This window comes from Corapipo altera, unplaced genomic scaffold (genome assembly GCF_003945725.1).
Source record: "Corapipo altera isolate COAL_440 unplaced genomic scaffold, ASM394572v1 78, whole genome shotgun sequence".
Classification (NCBI taxonomy): domain Eukaryota; kingdom Metazoa; phylum Chordata; class Aves; order Passeriformes; family Pipridae; genus Corapipo; species Corapipo altera.
Window position 1 is genome coordinate 918,368 of NW_020884904.1, and position 14,444 is coordinate 932,811.

General features: G+C 39.0%; 1 long non-coding RNA gene across 1 annotated transcript in view; it reads right to left on the bottom strand.

Moving 5' to 3' along the window:
- The window catches only part of LOC113950867, a 227,975-nt gene that overhangs the window by 198,588 nt on the left and 14,943 nt on the right, over positions 1–14,444 (bottom strand). The gene's annotated exons all lie outside the window — the stretch shown is intronic.

The window sequence follows — 14,444 nt, forward strand, 5'->3', positions numbered from 1 at the left end:
GAGAAAACAATCTGCTTTGAAGCACATTGTTATGCATTTACCTTCTGAAGGAATTGGTTGCATTTGCAAACATATAATAGTGAAAAGAATAGAAACCAAAGATCAGTACTTCACTTAGTAGCATCAATATGTTTGTATCTTTTCCAGGCCAGACACTGAAAAGAGGTATTGTTTGCTTAATGAGTGGTTACTTATGCCCCCTTGGTACAAACATTTAATGATTTATAGTAATGCATTTCTAAAACACTCCTTCAGACAGATTTGTGGGAGCTATTCTGGGTACAGGAAGGCACCTTCATCTTCTGAGACTGCAAATCTCAAAAGGTAGTCAACAAATGATAAAGATAAGGTCATATTTTGGAATCAAGACAAAATGAAGAGTAAAAGGTATTGCCTAAGGTAATGGCTGTTGAGCTATTTAGAGTGCTTTCAATTGACAGTACCCATTTTTTATCCTCCTAACTTGAAGAAGCCAAATGACAAAATACCCATTTGAGGTAGTCAGTGAGAAATCATGTCTGAAGCACTCACGACAGAAAATTTCAGTGTTTACTTGTGTCCAAATTAGTTTGAAGGACATCTGAGAGGTAAATGATCATCAAGATCTATCCCATAATGTATATTGTACTCCGATTTATCAGTGGCATTCCCTGAACAATGAAAGAAAAGAGAAAATAGTTTGGAGATATGTGGTAACCCTTTAAAAAGCAAGAGAAGAAAGTTGCTGTTCCTTCTGGCTTAAGAGCAGAAGGATATTTGTTTAGCAATCTAAATTCCTGTGTGGGACCACTTTGATATAGCAGGTCAGTCAAACTGACAGCCAAAAGAGCCCTTAGGACAACCCAGCTTGGCTCATCCCTGTCCCAAAGGAGGAAAGGTAGCAGCAAGGCCAGGCAGAAGGTGTAGTGGCAGCCCATGAACGAGCAGTCAGACCCAGGAGGTCACAGTGCTGCACGTGCCCTGAGCCCAGAGCAAGGTCCAGCACCACAATTAGGATGGGCCATGCTGGAGGATGGCACAAAGATTGCTGCAACAACCAGCTGTGCAGCAAAGCCAAAGCAAAGCCATGACAAAGAAAAGCAATTAGGCATTCAGCCCCGAGAAAGCAAATATGGTCTTATATCCATCTTCCCCAATAATACATTAACACGAGAGGCTGAAAAATAGTGCAAAAAATTATTGCATTTCTATAACTCTGGTAACTTCCTGCCAAAGTCCTTCACTATTTGGTTATTGTATCACTGATTCCATTCCGTACATTCCATCCAGTGCCGTTAACTACATTTAAATTCATGTGATATAAAAATCTTGGTATTCCTCATTTCAGCCATTAATGGACTAATGTTATAAATATTGTGATAAATGAAAGCAAATAATTAAATTCTCTCTCTGTCTTCAGGGACATCACACCTAATACCTTGATAGACTTCTATGTTATTTCACTGTAAAGGCCATTACTAAAACAACAAACTGTACATAATATAAAACTGGAGCTACTGAATGCCTTTTCAATTTCCTGCTGGTAATTTTTATTGTCAAAACACCACATAATACAGCCTTCACTGAACAGCAGCAGAATGTAGCTTTTAGCTGGAGTTGTTGAAATTGTGTTTAGCAAAGGGTGAGTAGTAAATTATTCTGCTTATTTATTATTCAGATTAAGCCTTCCAGAAACATTTCCTATTCTATCAATTAATAATTTGAAAAGTACTCAATGCAGAAAGCTGTGAAGAGACAGCTTTTTTGAATTTGATTATTTTGTGTGCAGAATGCAAAAATAAATTTGCAAAAGTACACATTTATTTGCTAAGAAGTAAACAAGTAGCCTTCCTACTCATCACTTCTGCTGTGCAGCTTCTCCAGCTATTCCTGCTTTGTCCTGTCTACCAACTCTTCACAGAAGCCAGACTAAAAATAATCTAAATACTAACATGTAGTGGATTGCCTAATGTATCAAATTCTGTCCATCTTACTTTATACTTCTCCACAATCTGGCTGCAATATTTGTGCAAAAGCTGACAAATTAACTAACGTTGTTGCAACTACAGCAGCCTAAGGACATAAGTCAGGCAAGATTTAGTGGGACACCTGATACCTTTTATTAAATCAAGTGGTGCAGGTAGAAAAAAAGACAAGTAAGCTTTCAAAGACAAGTAAGCTTACTTCTAATTTGGTTAGTGTGCCTGCACATATATGCACACAGGCCAAGGACACAGAGTTTAAAATCCACAGAACACAGATCTAGTCCTTGTGTTCGAATTGTACAGTAAAATTCATGTATTTCACAAATCTCTGAGATGGCAGGGCTACATCAGATGGATAATAATCGGTTCTGGGAGAACTGAGATTCTTTAGCCCCCATAGGCAGCACTGAGAATTAAAAGCCACAATCTGTCCAGCTCGCTTTGTTTGCCAGTTGCAATTAAATAGACCTTTGCAATTTATATTTTCTCCACAATATTTTGCATACAATTAAGGCTCTTTTAAAATGAATTTATCAAAACATGTTTATCTTCTATTTATACTAAGGCAGGTTTTCCATTTATTTTAATACCCAAGAGTTCACGCTCAAGACTGATGTTCGAGATTATAACAAACTGTTTGAAAATTGTAAACTGGCAGACATTCCTGACATTAAGACAGATGCACCAGGAGTACACTCTGCTCACTATTTTCTGACAGTATAAAAGGTACATTAACTTATAAATAAAAGATTTAACCATGCTTGCAATTGCAAAATTTATGACTGCTCCTGCAAGCATGTGTGGTCCAGTGGTATTCAACTCCCTGAACCAATCTTTTACAAAAGCACAATAAGCTTCCTTCAGGCAAGAGATCTGGAATTTTTTTTTTTTATTTATGAGCATATACTTAATATTACAAACAGCTCTGAAAGTGAAGAAAAAGGAAATCAGAACATGACAAGCATCAGGATATTCCAAAATAGATAAGTGTAAATTTAAAGAAGAGGCTTTTAAAATTCAATTGGAAAATCGCTCTGCAGTAGATACTATGCAGAAAATGTGCTGCTTTTGGATAAAAAAAATACACTTTAGTAGGTTGGCATAATGATACAGTTTATAGCCATCAACACACTTTCCCATAGCATTTCTAGGTCCATTGTCATGAGCCTGTTATGTGAATACACAAGCAAGTGAATGATGTAAACTTGGGCACGTTTGCACAGGTTCCTTAACTTGGTTCTCAAGATACTACAGGACTGGGGAAAGTGCAACAGGGGAGCAGCACACACATCAAAGCAGTCCCAGCTGAACTGCATCACCTAAAAAGGTTGAACACAAGCCAAAAGGAAAATAAAACGGGAAAAAAAGTGCCAGATGGGAATGTTTGCAAACTTTAGACAGTTCTTTACTTAAAAATACAATTCCATGCAAAGATTGCTTACCCTAAGGCTCTAAATCCAGCACAAACTCTCTGCTTGCTGTTCTATATTAAACCACTTTGTGACATTTTTTTCCACATCCATGGAAACTGTTCAAACCAGAGATCGATCACTTTGTACGTATATTTATGATATAGAACCATATTTTATGAATAACTAATCCCCAATTAACTCTTGCAATCTGCAATGTTATGCTTAAAACAGAAGAATTCCATTGTCACGTCATGCTTGGCTATGACCTCAGCTATGAGGCTGCAGAAGTTGCCCCCTCCCACAACGCTGCTCTAAGCGAATCCCGTCTGATACGAGCAAGAGCAGCTCTACAGCAGCCAACCATCATCACCCATATGTCAAAATCTGGAAAAAAAGAGTCATTTACAGCTACAGTATCAAGGATACTGGTGCAGAGAATGGAAGTATATCATAATAATCATTTAGTTGTGGAAACTGTGTTTCTCATTGAGCATAAATTAGCGCTTGCTACCTGGAGGAATCGATCACTCCAGTTGTTTCGGAGTAAATTAAGATTTCTGTCTAAGAATAAGTCTGTGCAAAAGTCCTTCTGGGCAAACTGATTTTTTCCACGTGCGTTTTCCGTTTTGCCTATATTCAGTTAGATTACAGAGGACTGGAAATTTCTCATGGGATGGTGTTCACTGAAAAAAGGTAATTGGAGTAGCACAGCTTGTGAAGCTTCGGAGCAGCAAGAATAAAGGCAAATGTTCTGCTTGTATCGCTAGCGTTGTAAAATCCTTGCATGGCCTTTAAAGTTTATTAGCCCAGTTGTAGACAGAAAAACTGGGTAATTAGGTAGGTAAAAAAGACTCTCAAGCGTACAATTGCATTCCCAGTAACTACTATGGAAACGAGTCCTGTAATAGCACTCTGTGGTCTGTGGCATCTTTCATCCAAGGTGTATTTCAACTACCATGTTTATGGCTGAAATGCACTAACTGTGAAAAACACAACTGCCTAATAATCTCAAGAAACCACGTAATGTTTAGAGGGAGAAAGGGAAATGGGTTTAAACTCATTTCAGTCAATGGCAACTTCAAGAAGAAAGAAATTATCAAGAGCTCATTTTTACCAGACCATCCAGCTGGAGCCACTCTCCATGCTACAAAGCATGGAGTAGGATCTGTAATTATCACTTATTAGTCAACTAGTGCTATCCAAGAGCTCTCTCTTTCGATGTCATACCATCCCCTAATATGAGTCATACAATCCCCTGCCACAAACAATTCAAGATGGTTTATGGATGTGTATATCCCCATTTAAAGTAACTGTGGTCATCCACAGTCTTAGTTAGCCTGGATTTTAGACCAGGTTTCTACCCTAACTCACAGCCACCTTGGTAGATATGTTTAGTGCACTGAATGGCTTCACAACAGTTTACTCAGGAGAGAGGCAGCATGACAAACTCAACAAAAGTCCAAGTTTCTATGCAATAAATGGGATTTAAGAGGCAGGGCTTTTAGTTCCTGCCCCTAGGTGATCTCAGAAACTGTTCCTGTTTACATTTCAGTCAGGTTAGCTTAATTTGTGGATGGTTTCAATCCCTTTGTATGGTGGAGTAGAACAAAAATGAAACAATGAAATCCATTACCAGTAGCAACTGAGGCCAGGATACGAGAGGTCCGGTGCCTCTTACCTCCCTCCTGAGAAAAATACTTGCCCATCCTAAACTGAAACAGCTGCTGAAGGTCAGGACCATTGCTGGGCCAAAGCTTAGATCTCACAGTTGGGTCACACATGAAACACAGGCAATCACTAACAACTTGTCCTGTGGCTGTATATTCAAGAATTTGCTGTAATCCTGTTTAACTGCTGACAGCCGCTGGATCACATTCCTATTTCTCTACACTTGGCAGAATTATCTGCATGCATTACAATATACAGAGGGCACAGGTTTGACCATCTGGCCGTAGATGTCAAACTGAGACATTTTCCAGTGGCAGCATCTGGTTATTCCACAAAAAGCAGTGTGTTTGCAGCTTTGGGCCTGTTATATGGTAGGGCTACAGATGCATTATGTAGGCTGACATCTTCTTGCATTTCTTTCTTTTGAGTCACCTTTAACTCTCTAGTGTTTTCTTTGTTTGTAAGACTGTGGACATCTTATTTGTTTCATAAAGGTTTAATAAGGAGCTAAAGCTTATCCCATATATTTCTCCATCTGTGCTATATCACATTCATCCACCTGATACTTGAGCCAAAACTATTATATAGAGATGGTTTCTGAAGCACTTAGCACTAGAAGGAAGGGCTTGTTAGCTTCCAACAGGTTTTTATGGCAACAATTCCCATACCAACATCGCTTTCTGGTTGGTCCAAGGGGTGTCCTGTCTGGATAATAGGTATAAATACTTCAGACACATGGAGAAAACTGGGGTCAAACATGATTCAGTTGTTTTGAAAGGGAAAGCTGTTCACAGAACTTTCATTACGTGAAAAAAAAAAAGAGTAAAGAAGAGAAAGAATAACAAATTAGGGAGAGAAGCCAGCTAAAGATGATGATTCCTGTTCCCTACACAAAACATACACAAGCAGGAAATGTGCATGAAGGCAGGAAAAGGCAGCCTGAGAGGCTAATCTATAATTAACGTCCTCAGCTGTGTGACAGCAATGGCCCTTAGGAGCTAAGAACAATCCATGTAGCAAATGGTAGTAACACACAAGGATATCATTCAGACAGATTACAAAGCTGTCTGTACCTTCTAATACCTGGAACATGTCAGACATGGAGCTGTAACGTTTCCTTAGGAGAAAGTTCCAATAAAAGAATGAAGCCTAGAATTAAAGATTGAAGTCTCTTTCTGTGAAGCCTCCTTCTGTAAATTCTCTGCAGAAACATGCCATAGGATTTTTTTCCTACACCCTGGGCCATTTCATCTGGTGTGACAATAATAAATGACAGATGTACTTTAGAGTTTGAAGGACTAGGAACTAGATTGTAATGAAAACCAGGAAGAAAGTCATAAAAAATAAGCTAGTGGTCAAATTTGATGTGTCACTTTTATGCCATGTGAGGGAGCATCATCTTTTTAAATCACCTTTCAGGCAGACATACGTAGATAACTTTGTCAAAGGATCTGAGAGAATGTACGGAACACCTGTACATGTATTAACACTAATACAGCCCATAATTCATGTATTAACACTAACAGACACAAATCCTCTGCCTAACTCTGCCAAGGCAGCAGAGCATTTAAGAATGACTGCACTGATTGCTTACATGGGACTATTCTCAAATTCAACCCAACTGTGTTCATGGGCCCGGTACAACAACAATTCCACAGAGACTGTACAATATTTCTGCCAGAGGCAGAAGTGCACAGAGCAGAGAGTGAGTCTGTGGTAGAACATCTGAATGTGGTACTCACGTGTCATGTGTAGGAAAAGGGAATAATATCTCACTATTATACCAGCAGGCCTAAAAGATGCAGTAGTGTGCTGGCTCCCAAGTGTCAGGGATAAATATCTCCCATTGGAGGACTACGCTGATTTAAGTGCAGAAAAGATATCCCTTATGTACAGATGCTGCTTGTCCTCTGTTGCAGAGAATCACAGCAGGAATTTTATGTTTGAACATATGGACGAGTTAGTCATGCCCTATCTACTCAGAGAAACAAACACAGCCAGGTTGGATAGCTTGCAGGGCAGAACAGCTTTTCCTTTTTTTTTTCTCCTGTAACCCAGTAAAAGGCCACAATGGTGGCACTGACTTTCTATTTTAATCAGTTAACAGAAACAGTTTCTGATTGTCTGGCCAACTGAGGGCTAGAGAGATGGAAAATTTTACCACCTATTCTGTATTACTCAATGGATTCCATCCTTTTCAGCTTTCCTCCTAAGAGAAGTGTTCTGTTTTCTTCCTAAGAAAGGACTCTATAGGTTACATATTTTTACAACAAGGCTGAAATGTTTTCAGCAGAAACGCACATATCAAACCATACAAATTCAGTGTGCATTGAGCCCTGACAGGTCAAAGGGAACAGATTGAATCCACTTGATACAGTACTGCAGAATGTACACTGAGCACAGAAATGTGACTTTTTTCCTGAACTGAGATAATTAATTTTGGTGATGCAACAAAGCTTGAGGAATGGATTCAGTATAACAGTGATAGCACTGCTAAACAACAGGCTGACTTCTAAAGAATTAAAGTAATATTTATCTATTATTCATGACAGCTTAACATGTTTATGTCCTTTCCAGTCAGCATAGTGCATCTGCTTTATTATTCATTATAAACCAGCATTAGGACCACTTCATCTGATGCACTGACTTTCAAATCTGATAGCTCTAACCTTAAAGAGAGCATACAGGCCACAAAATCCATTTCTTGCATATGTGTCATGCTTAGAGTTCACTCTCTGTTGGTTTGGAAGATACTCTTTCTAATCTAAAGTCTTTCGTGAATGTCTTATTTTTTATTCACTTTCAGAGATTGGGTGCAGCATAATATAAAGCATATATTAAATGAAAATTTGAAAATGTCTTGACGTGATGGAGCTTTGAAAAGTGTCAATTTGAAAAGCTGTACAGCTGACTGCTCTGCAGATCCAGTGGATAGACCCTCTCCTGACCTGGAGCTTGTTTGTTAAAAGATTTCTGTGAATTAATGCCTCAAAAAAACATGCTCTCTTGTTATGTGCTTATTCTGTACTCATTAGCTCATATCCCCCTGCTTTGCACTGTAATTACTAAGTTTATTATGCTTAGATTCGCTGGCATGCATCGAAGATAATTTTGAGATCATAAATTGGTTGGCAGAAGTAAAAGTTAGAAATAAAAAAGACTGAAGTGATGAAATTCATTTTTCAGGCCAGACTAGAGAGAAACAGAAATCTATACCTGTGGATCTACATTTAAAGTCAGAGTATGTCTCTTTGGCTCAATTCCTGAATGCAGCTGTTAATTTTGAATTCATCCAGAGAAGTATTCTCGAAGAGTGTAAAAATTTAACCAATTTTTCCAGAAGTAGAAATCTCAAGAGTCCTCTGTAGAAACCTGAGAACACAGCAGGCCTCATTAATCTTACCTTCAGACCAGGATTCAGCTGATAGCAAGTAGATATAAATAGCAAGAAACATAATAACAGATATTTTCTTCTTTAATCATATTCTGATCTTTCTTTAAAAATTTATTAAAAAGTACCCCTTGTTTTTCAGCATGTCTCTTGAGTTCAGGCTGAGCCCCCTTCCTTTACAGGACTCATTTTTATTGGTAATGTGAAAAAAACAGCACAACGAATTTCAACCATCCTCATCAACTCCTGCATAGCCCCTTCAGGGCCTTTTCTGTCCTAGTTCCCCCAGTTCACAGACATTTTCCTATCTTTTAGGGTTTGGGTAGATTTAATTAGACACTTGCTAGCACAACTCCATTCTATTCAGCTCAAGTTTCTGTTATCGTAACTATCACCATAATCTCTGAACATGTCATCAGCAACCACTTCGAAATTTAATGCAAGATCAGAGTTTTAGTTTTAAACAACAGAACTGCAGAGTCCTGAATTCACTGCTTTAGTCTCAGAGCACATCACCCTGTTACAAACTCTCTTCATGTGTGTCAATGTCCTGTAAACAAATGTGTTATTCATAATCACTAAATGTATTTCTTCCATCAGTTAGTAGCATTTAGTCATCTCAAAGGGAAAGTCACTTGGTAAGTTTTAACAGCTTTCCTAGGTATATACAGATCCCTTCTTGGTTCTTTGCAACATGTAGTACACAGGTTATGAACCTGTCTCTTCATTGCAGCATTAAACGAAATAGTACTGAAATATGATGAAATGTTATCACATCAGTGTCTACTATCCCAAAAGATAAAAAGAAACAGAACACAAAACCAACACAAATTAACAATTTAAAAAAGGGAAAATATATCATCCTAGGCATTTAAAACATAAAAAATCTCAGGTTTTCAGAAGTCATGCCTCACAACTAAAACGCCCGTTTCAAAAGTCAACATAACCAAAATACTGCAACTGGCATTCTCAACTGAACTGAGTTGGGCAATTGTCACAATCATTTCCTGTAAATACTCTGCATTTAAAATGATATCACTTTTACTACTGTACTCCTGTGACCAGGTTTAACGAACATGAACATTCAAGCAAAACAAATTTTAGTGACAATATTCATGAGCAGATCTCACACTTGAAAACAAGCCAAAAGCAGCAAAAATTTTAATGCTGGCTTATATTGAATTGTGCAATTCAAAGTTTGTTTAGTGTTAGGGTTATACAAATTTAAGCTTCAAGGTACAGGGAATTGTCTTTGATCAACAGAACGTGATTCTGAGCTTGGCAACAAACAGACCATTCAAAATTGATTTTTATGACAGACTATTTCATGATCTGTGTCCAGATGAAGTGCAGTGGATTATTTCAATACTTAAAGGAGGGCTTACAAGAAAGATGGGAACAGGCTTATTAGTAGGGCCTGTTGCAATAGGACAAGGGGTAATGGTTTTAAACTAAAAGAGGATAGATTCAGACCAGATATATGAAAGAAACTTTCTACAAAGGGTGTGACGGAACCCTGCAATAGGTTGCCCAGAGAGGTGGTAGATGTCCTATCCCTGGAAATATTCAAGGCTAGGCTGGATGGGGCTCTGAGCAACCTGCTCTGTCTGAAGATGCCCCTGCTCACTGCAAGGGGGTTGTATTAGGTGACTTCTAAAGGTTCCTTCCAAACCAAACCATTCTATGATTCTATGATTTAACTATCTCCATCTGTAAATCTGCACAAAAAAAATGCGGATTTATTTTGCCTTTATGGTTATTAGAGCCAGACCTGATGAGATGATTCATTTTTCCTGCAGGTACCGGGCATTCCGAGCTCTTACTGATTCCCAGTGTGCAGTTTTGGTCACCACAATATTAGAAAGGTATTAAGCTCTTAGAGAGTGTCCAGAGGAGGGCAATGAAGACGGTGAAGGGCCTTGAGGGGAAGCCATATGAGGAGTGGTTGAGGGCACTCGGTGTGTTCAGCCTGGAGGAGGCTGAGGGGAGACCTCACTGCAGTTACAACTTCCCCGTGAGGGGAAGAGGAGGGGCAGGCGCTGATCTCTGCTCTGTGGTGACCTGTGTCTGGACCTGATGGAACGGCTTGAAGTTGTGTCAGGGGAGGTTTAGGTCGGATATTAGAAACAGGTTATTCCCCCAGAGGGTGGCTGGGCACTGAACAGGCTCCCCAGGGAAGTGGGCACAACACCAAGCCTGAAAAAGTTCAAGAAGCATTTAGACAAGAGTCTCAGGCACATGGTGTGACTCCTGTGCAGGACATGATCCTTATGGGTTCCTATGTGCATGATCCTTGTGGGTCCCTTCCCACTCTGATATTCTGTGATTCTGTGGTGTTTTGGGTCACGCAGACCCCCAATGCTTGTGAGCTTGGCCCTGCAGCAGCACAGTGCCAAAGCCTGCAAACAGCTGGCCTACCAACAGTTTTCCATTCATCCCTCTCCCTGTCATTTTGCACCACCTGAACCATCCTTCCTTTTGCATTACTTCTCGTACAGAGGGTTTGGAAATGGTGTGTTTCAGTCAAACTTGCCTCTCAATTCTAAGAACTTGAGAGCCGCCTAGTGGAGGCCTCCGCCCGGATGCCAGAATTCAGCCCAAACTTCTTACCACAGTGCATTTTATTCCTTATTGGTATCACTCCCAACTCTGTCACTACATAAGGACTTCAACTGGATTTCGTATGTTTGTCTTTTTTACAGAAATGTGAATCACTTTCTAAGATAAAGCACTGGAAGTGGTTTAAAAAAAAGCAGAATTGGAATTAAGTGCTTATTTCCTGCTATGACAAAAATCTTTTCTAACCTCACAGATCTCAGCATCAGACTAGTGGCCAGTACTAACAAGGAACTTAATTCTGTAGATGCAAGTGTGAAAAAAATTAGAATATACACAACTAGACAATGATACATTCCATATTATTAATATAAAACAGTCTGATTCCCCAGCATCAAAAGCTACGAAAGTAGGCAACCGTAAACTAAACAAAACTGCAATCACAAACAAAATCTCATTCTTTCAGATAGATATCTTTTTCCTCTTCTTTGCCTATAACACATTTCATTAATGACCATGAGATGCAAAACTGCAAGGCACACACGCACTGGTGTATCACTGATGCATCAGGCTGAGCAGCAATTATTCTAATGCAGGTGTGTATAAAATCAGTAATGTAGAAAGTTCTAAATCAGACCATGACTCTGATGTTCCCTTTTCATCTATTATTGCTTTGCATGTAATTAAAGTTGAAAAACATAATTAACCTTGTTTTAAGCCAATCTGGAATTCAGGAGCAAAATCTGATGTATATGTATATGCGTATTACCTGGATCTAAGCAACAGGAGTGGGGATTTCCTACCTTCTTTTAGGGTTGTAATAACACAGGGCACAGTATCAGAACAGCATCCATTGCCCAGTAAAAGCCAAAGAAGAAAGGTGAGGGTGCTTGGTAGTCAGGGATGTTCCCAAAGCTCAGAAAGAAGTGTCCATGTGGGTTTACAGAGCACACTGGGAATCTATTACAGCCACGGAGAGAACCAGCAGTGACACAGTGGGGTTTACGTGTTATGGCTTTGATGGTACAACACTCACAGCTCATGATTCCTGCGAGGAACTCAGATATGCCTACAAGAAACCAGAGTGGGACTGGAGGCAAGTCAAAGAACTGAGGAAAACCTGGAACAAGAAGCTCTGGTAGTAATGTGGAAGAGCTGGAGATCTGTGACAAATCAGAGAGGCCCATCTCAGACAAGGCAAGGAAGTGCCTTGAACAGTACTCTTGACATCTCCATGGCTGAGGCTCTTATCTCATGATAGATGAGATTTCTCCATCATTAGTGTGATGGAGAAGTAGTTTCTGTGAAGAGGTAAAAACTTACAGCTTACACACATTCTACTTGACAGTAACATGTTTTGCAGGCATCATAGAGGGCCACATATTGCTGCAAAGAGCCTGATTTATTGTGGCACTGCTCTAGTTTTACCAACTGAAATACCAGAAAGGAACTGACTTTAAAAAAAAACACAAACAAGAAGACATAGAATGCAATCATATGAGTGAAATAATATCTTAAAGAAATACTGTTTTTTTACCCAAATCTAGTATTCACTCTGAACTGATTTCAATATCACTTTTAAAGCACAGAAAACTCCATTCAGCATCTGAAATCAAAACCACAAACACAGATGAGGAGCTGAAAATGCCTAATTTTCCATTTGGAAATCTCTAACACCTGTCAAAATAGACACCAAATGGTAAAAAGGTGGAATAAGAGCACAAAAGAAGCAACACGGTCAAGAAAAGAATACCATCTTACCCAGAGAGAAGACAAGAGCAGTGAAAAGGCATATGCACTTACATCAACACACTTGTTTTCTTTTAGAGGTTTGAGAGGTCTGTCAAATGGAGCTAGCAGTGGTCACAAGGAGAAGTGTTCCTTGAGTTAAGAACAAACTTTCTTTAATGCTAGTGTGCAACATACTGTGCACTGAGACCAATGTCTTCCCAGGCATGCCAAGAAATCCTGCTTTAAATCAGTATCAAATATATATGTATACACACACACATCACACAAATATATATATCATATATATACATAATATGTGGCTGGAAAAAAAAAGTCACATTTCTGTACATATCTAGGCAGAACAGAACTGGAATAACAAACAAAGAAAAATAAAAAGAGAAAAAACAAACAAACAAAACAAAACCCCAACAAACAAAACTGAAAGAAAAAAAACACACAAAAGGAAAATCCCCCAAAAAGCTCAGTTCTGTACCAGATGCTATAACATGCCTTCCTGGAATGGTGCATTTTTCATGGAACGTCATTACCATTTACCGTGAGATCATGGTTTAATAAGCATGGGAATCCCTCATTAAGAGAAATGCTTGGAAGCTTCTGGTCTTTGAACTGCTGGCAATTCTAAGCAATGATTGAGCAACTTTACAAAATCCAGTTCCATATACAGCACGCTTAAGCTTATCCAGGGTGTTTAGCATTTCAAGATATTTTGCCTTGTAGGTAATTTTCTCTGTCTTAAGATGAAGGAAAGAAATTACAGATCTATACCTTGACTTTTAAGCATGCTTTCTTGAAAGTAAGTTTGAAATATTTTGCTTAGAGTATGTTATTTGTTTGGGTGTCTGGAATCAAACAGAAATAAGGTTGTCCTGAAACTCATAAATGGTATTGTTCATCTAGTCAAGTCTTTAATTATAAAAAATTCACACAAACCTCTAATACCCTTTCTAAGGAAAAACTTTCAGTATGGAGCTCTGCTATGACTAATACTCTGACCTACTCTAATAAATTCTCCAAAGAGACTACTGTCTTATTTTAGATGTCAATCTAGACCACAGAGTGCAATTAAAAAGAATATTAAAAGCCATGGAGTTGCTACCTCGTATTACCTTCAGATAGGGCTTGCAGTCACAGCTTAAATCAAGCATGTTCCTAAGCGCAGGCAAACTGTGACAGATTTTGTTTTACACAGGTATGATTCTTTCCTCCACTAAATGAAGACATTAACCTATTAAATTCTACAGTCTTCATCTCCTCATCACTGCCTTAGATTGTTGGGATAAACACACTAACCTCAGAGAACACTGAAGGATTTCAGGTTCACCTATGAGGTTAGGAAAGGGATCCTTTTTCTGTGTCGTTCTTCCCCAGTGTCGTAGCTGATTATCTTGTGGAAAAGCAGCACATGAGGTCAAGATGTTCCACAGTACATAATCAAGGAAGACTACACACTTCCTAGGGTGTCTGTTTTCAGCACAAGGATCCAAGCAGGCAAGCTTTCTGCCCTCCCAGGCAGGAGCTCTGAAGTAAAGGGAAATGACACTGGAGCAGAGGACCAAGTATTAGCCTCTCTGTGCACCACTGACTTTGCCTGTAAACAGGAACTGGCAAATTGTGAACACCTCTGAGGATAAAAGAAAACTAAAACACCAAATACTTATCTGTGCACTTTTGTGAAACTTGCCTGCAAAGCACAAACAAGCA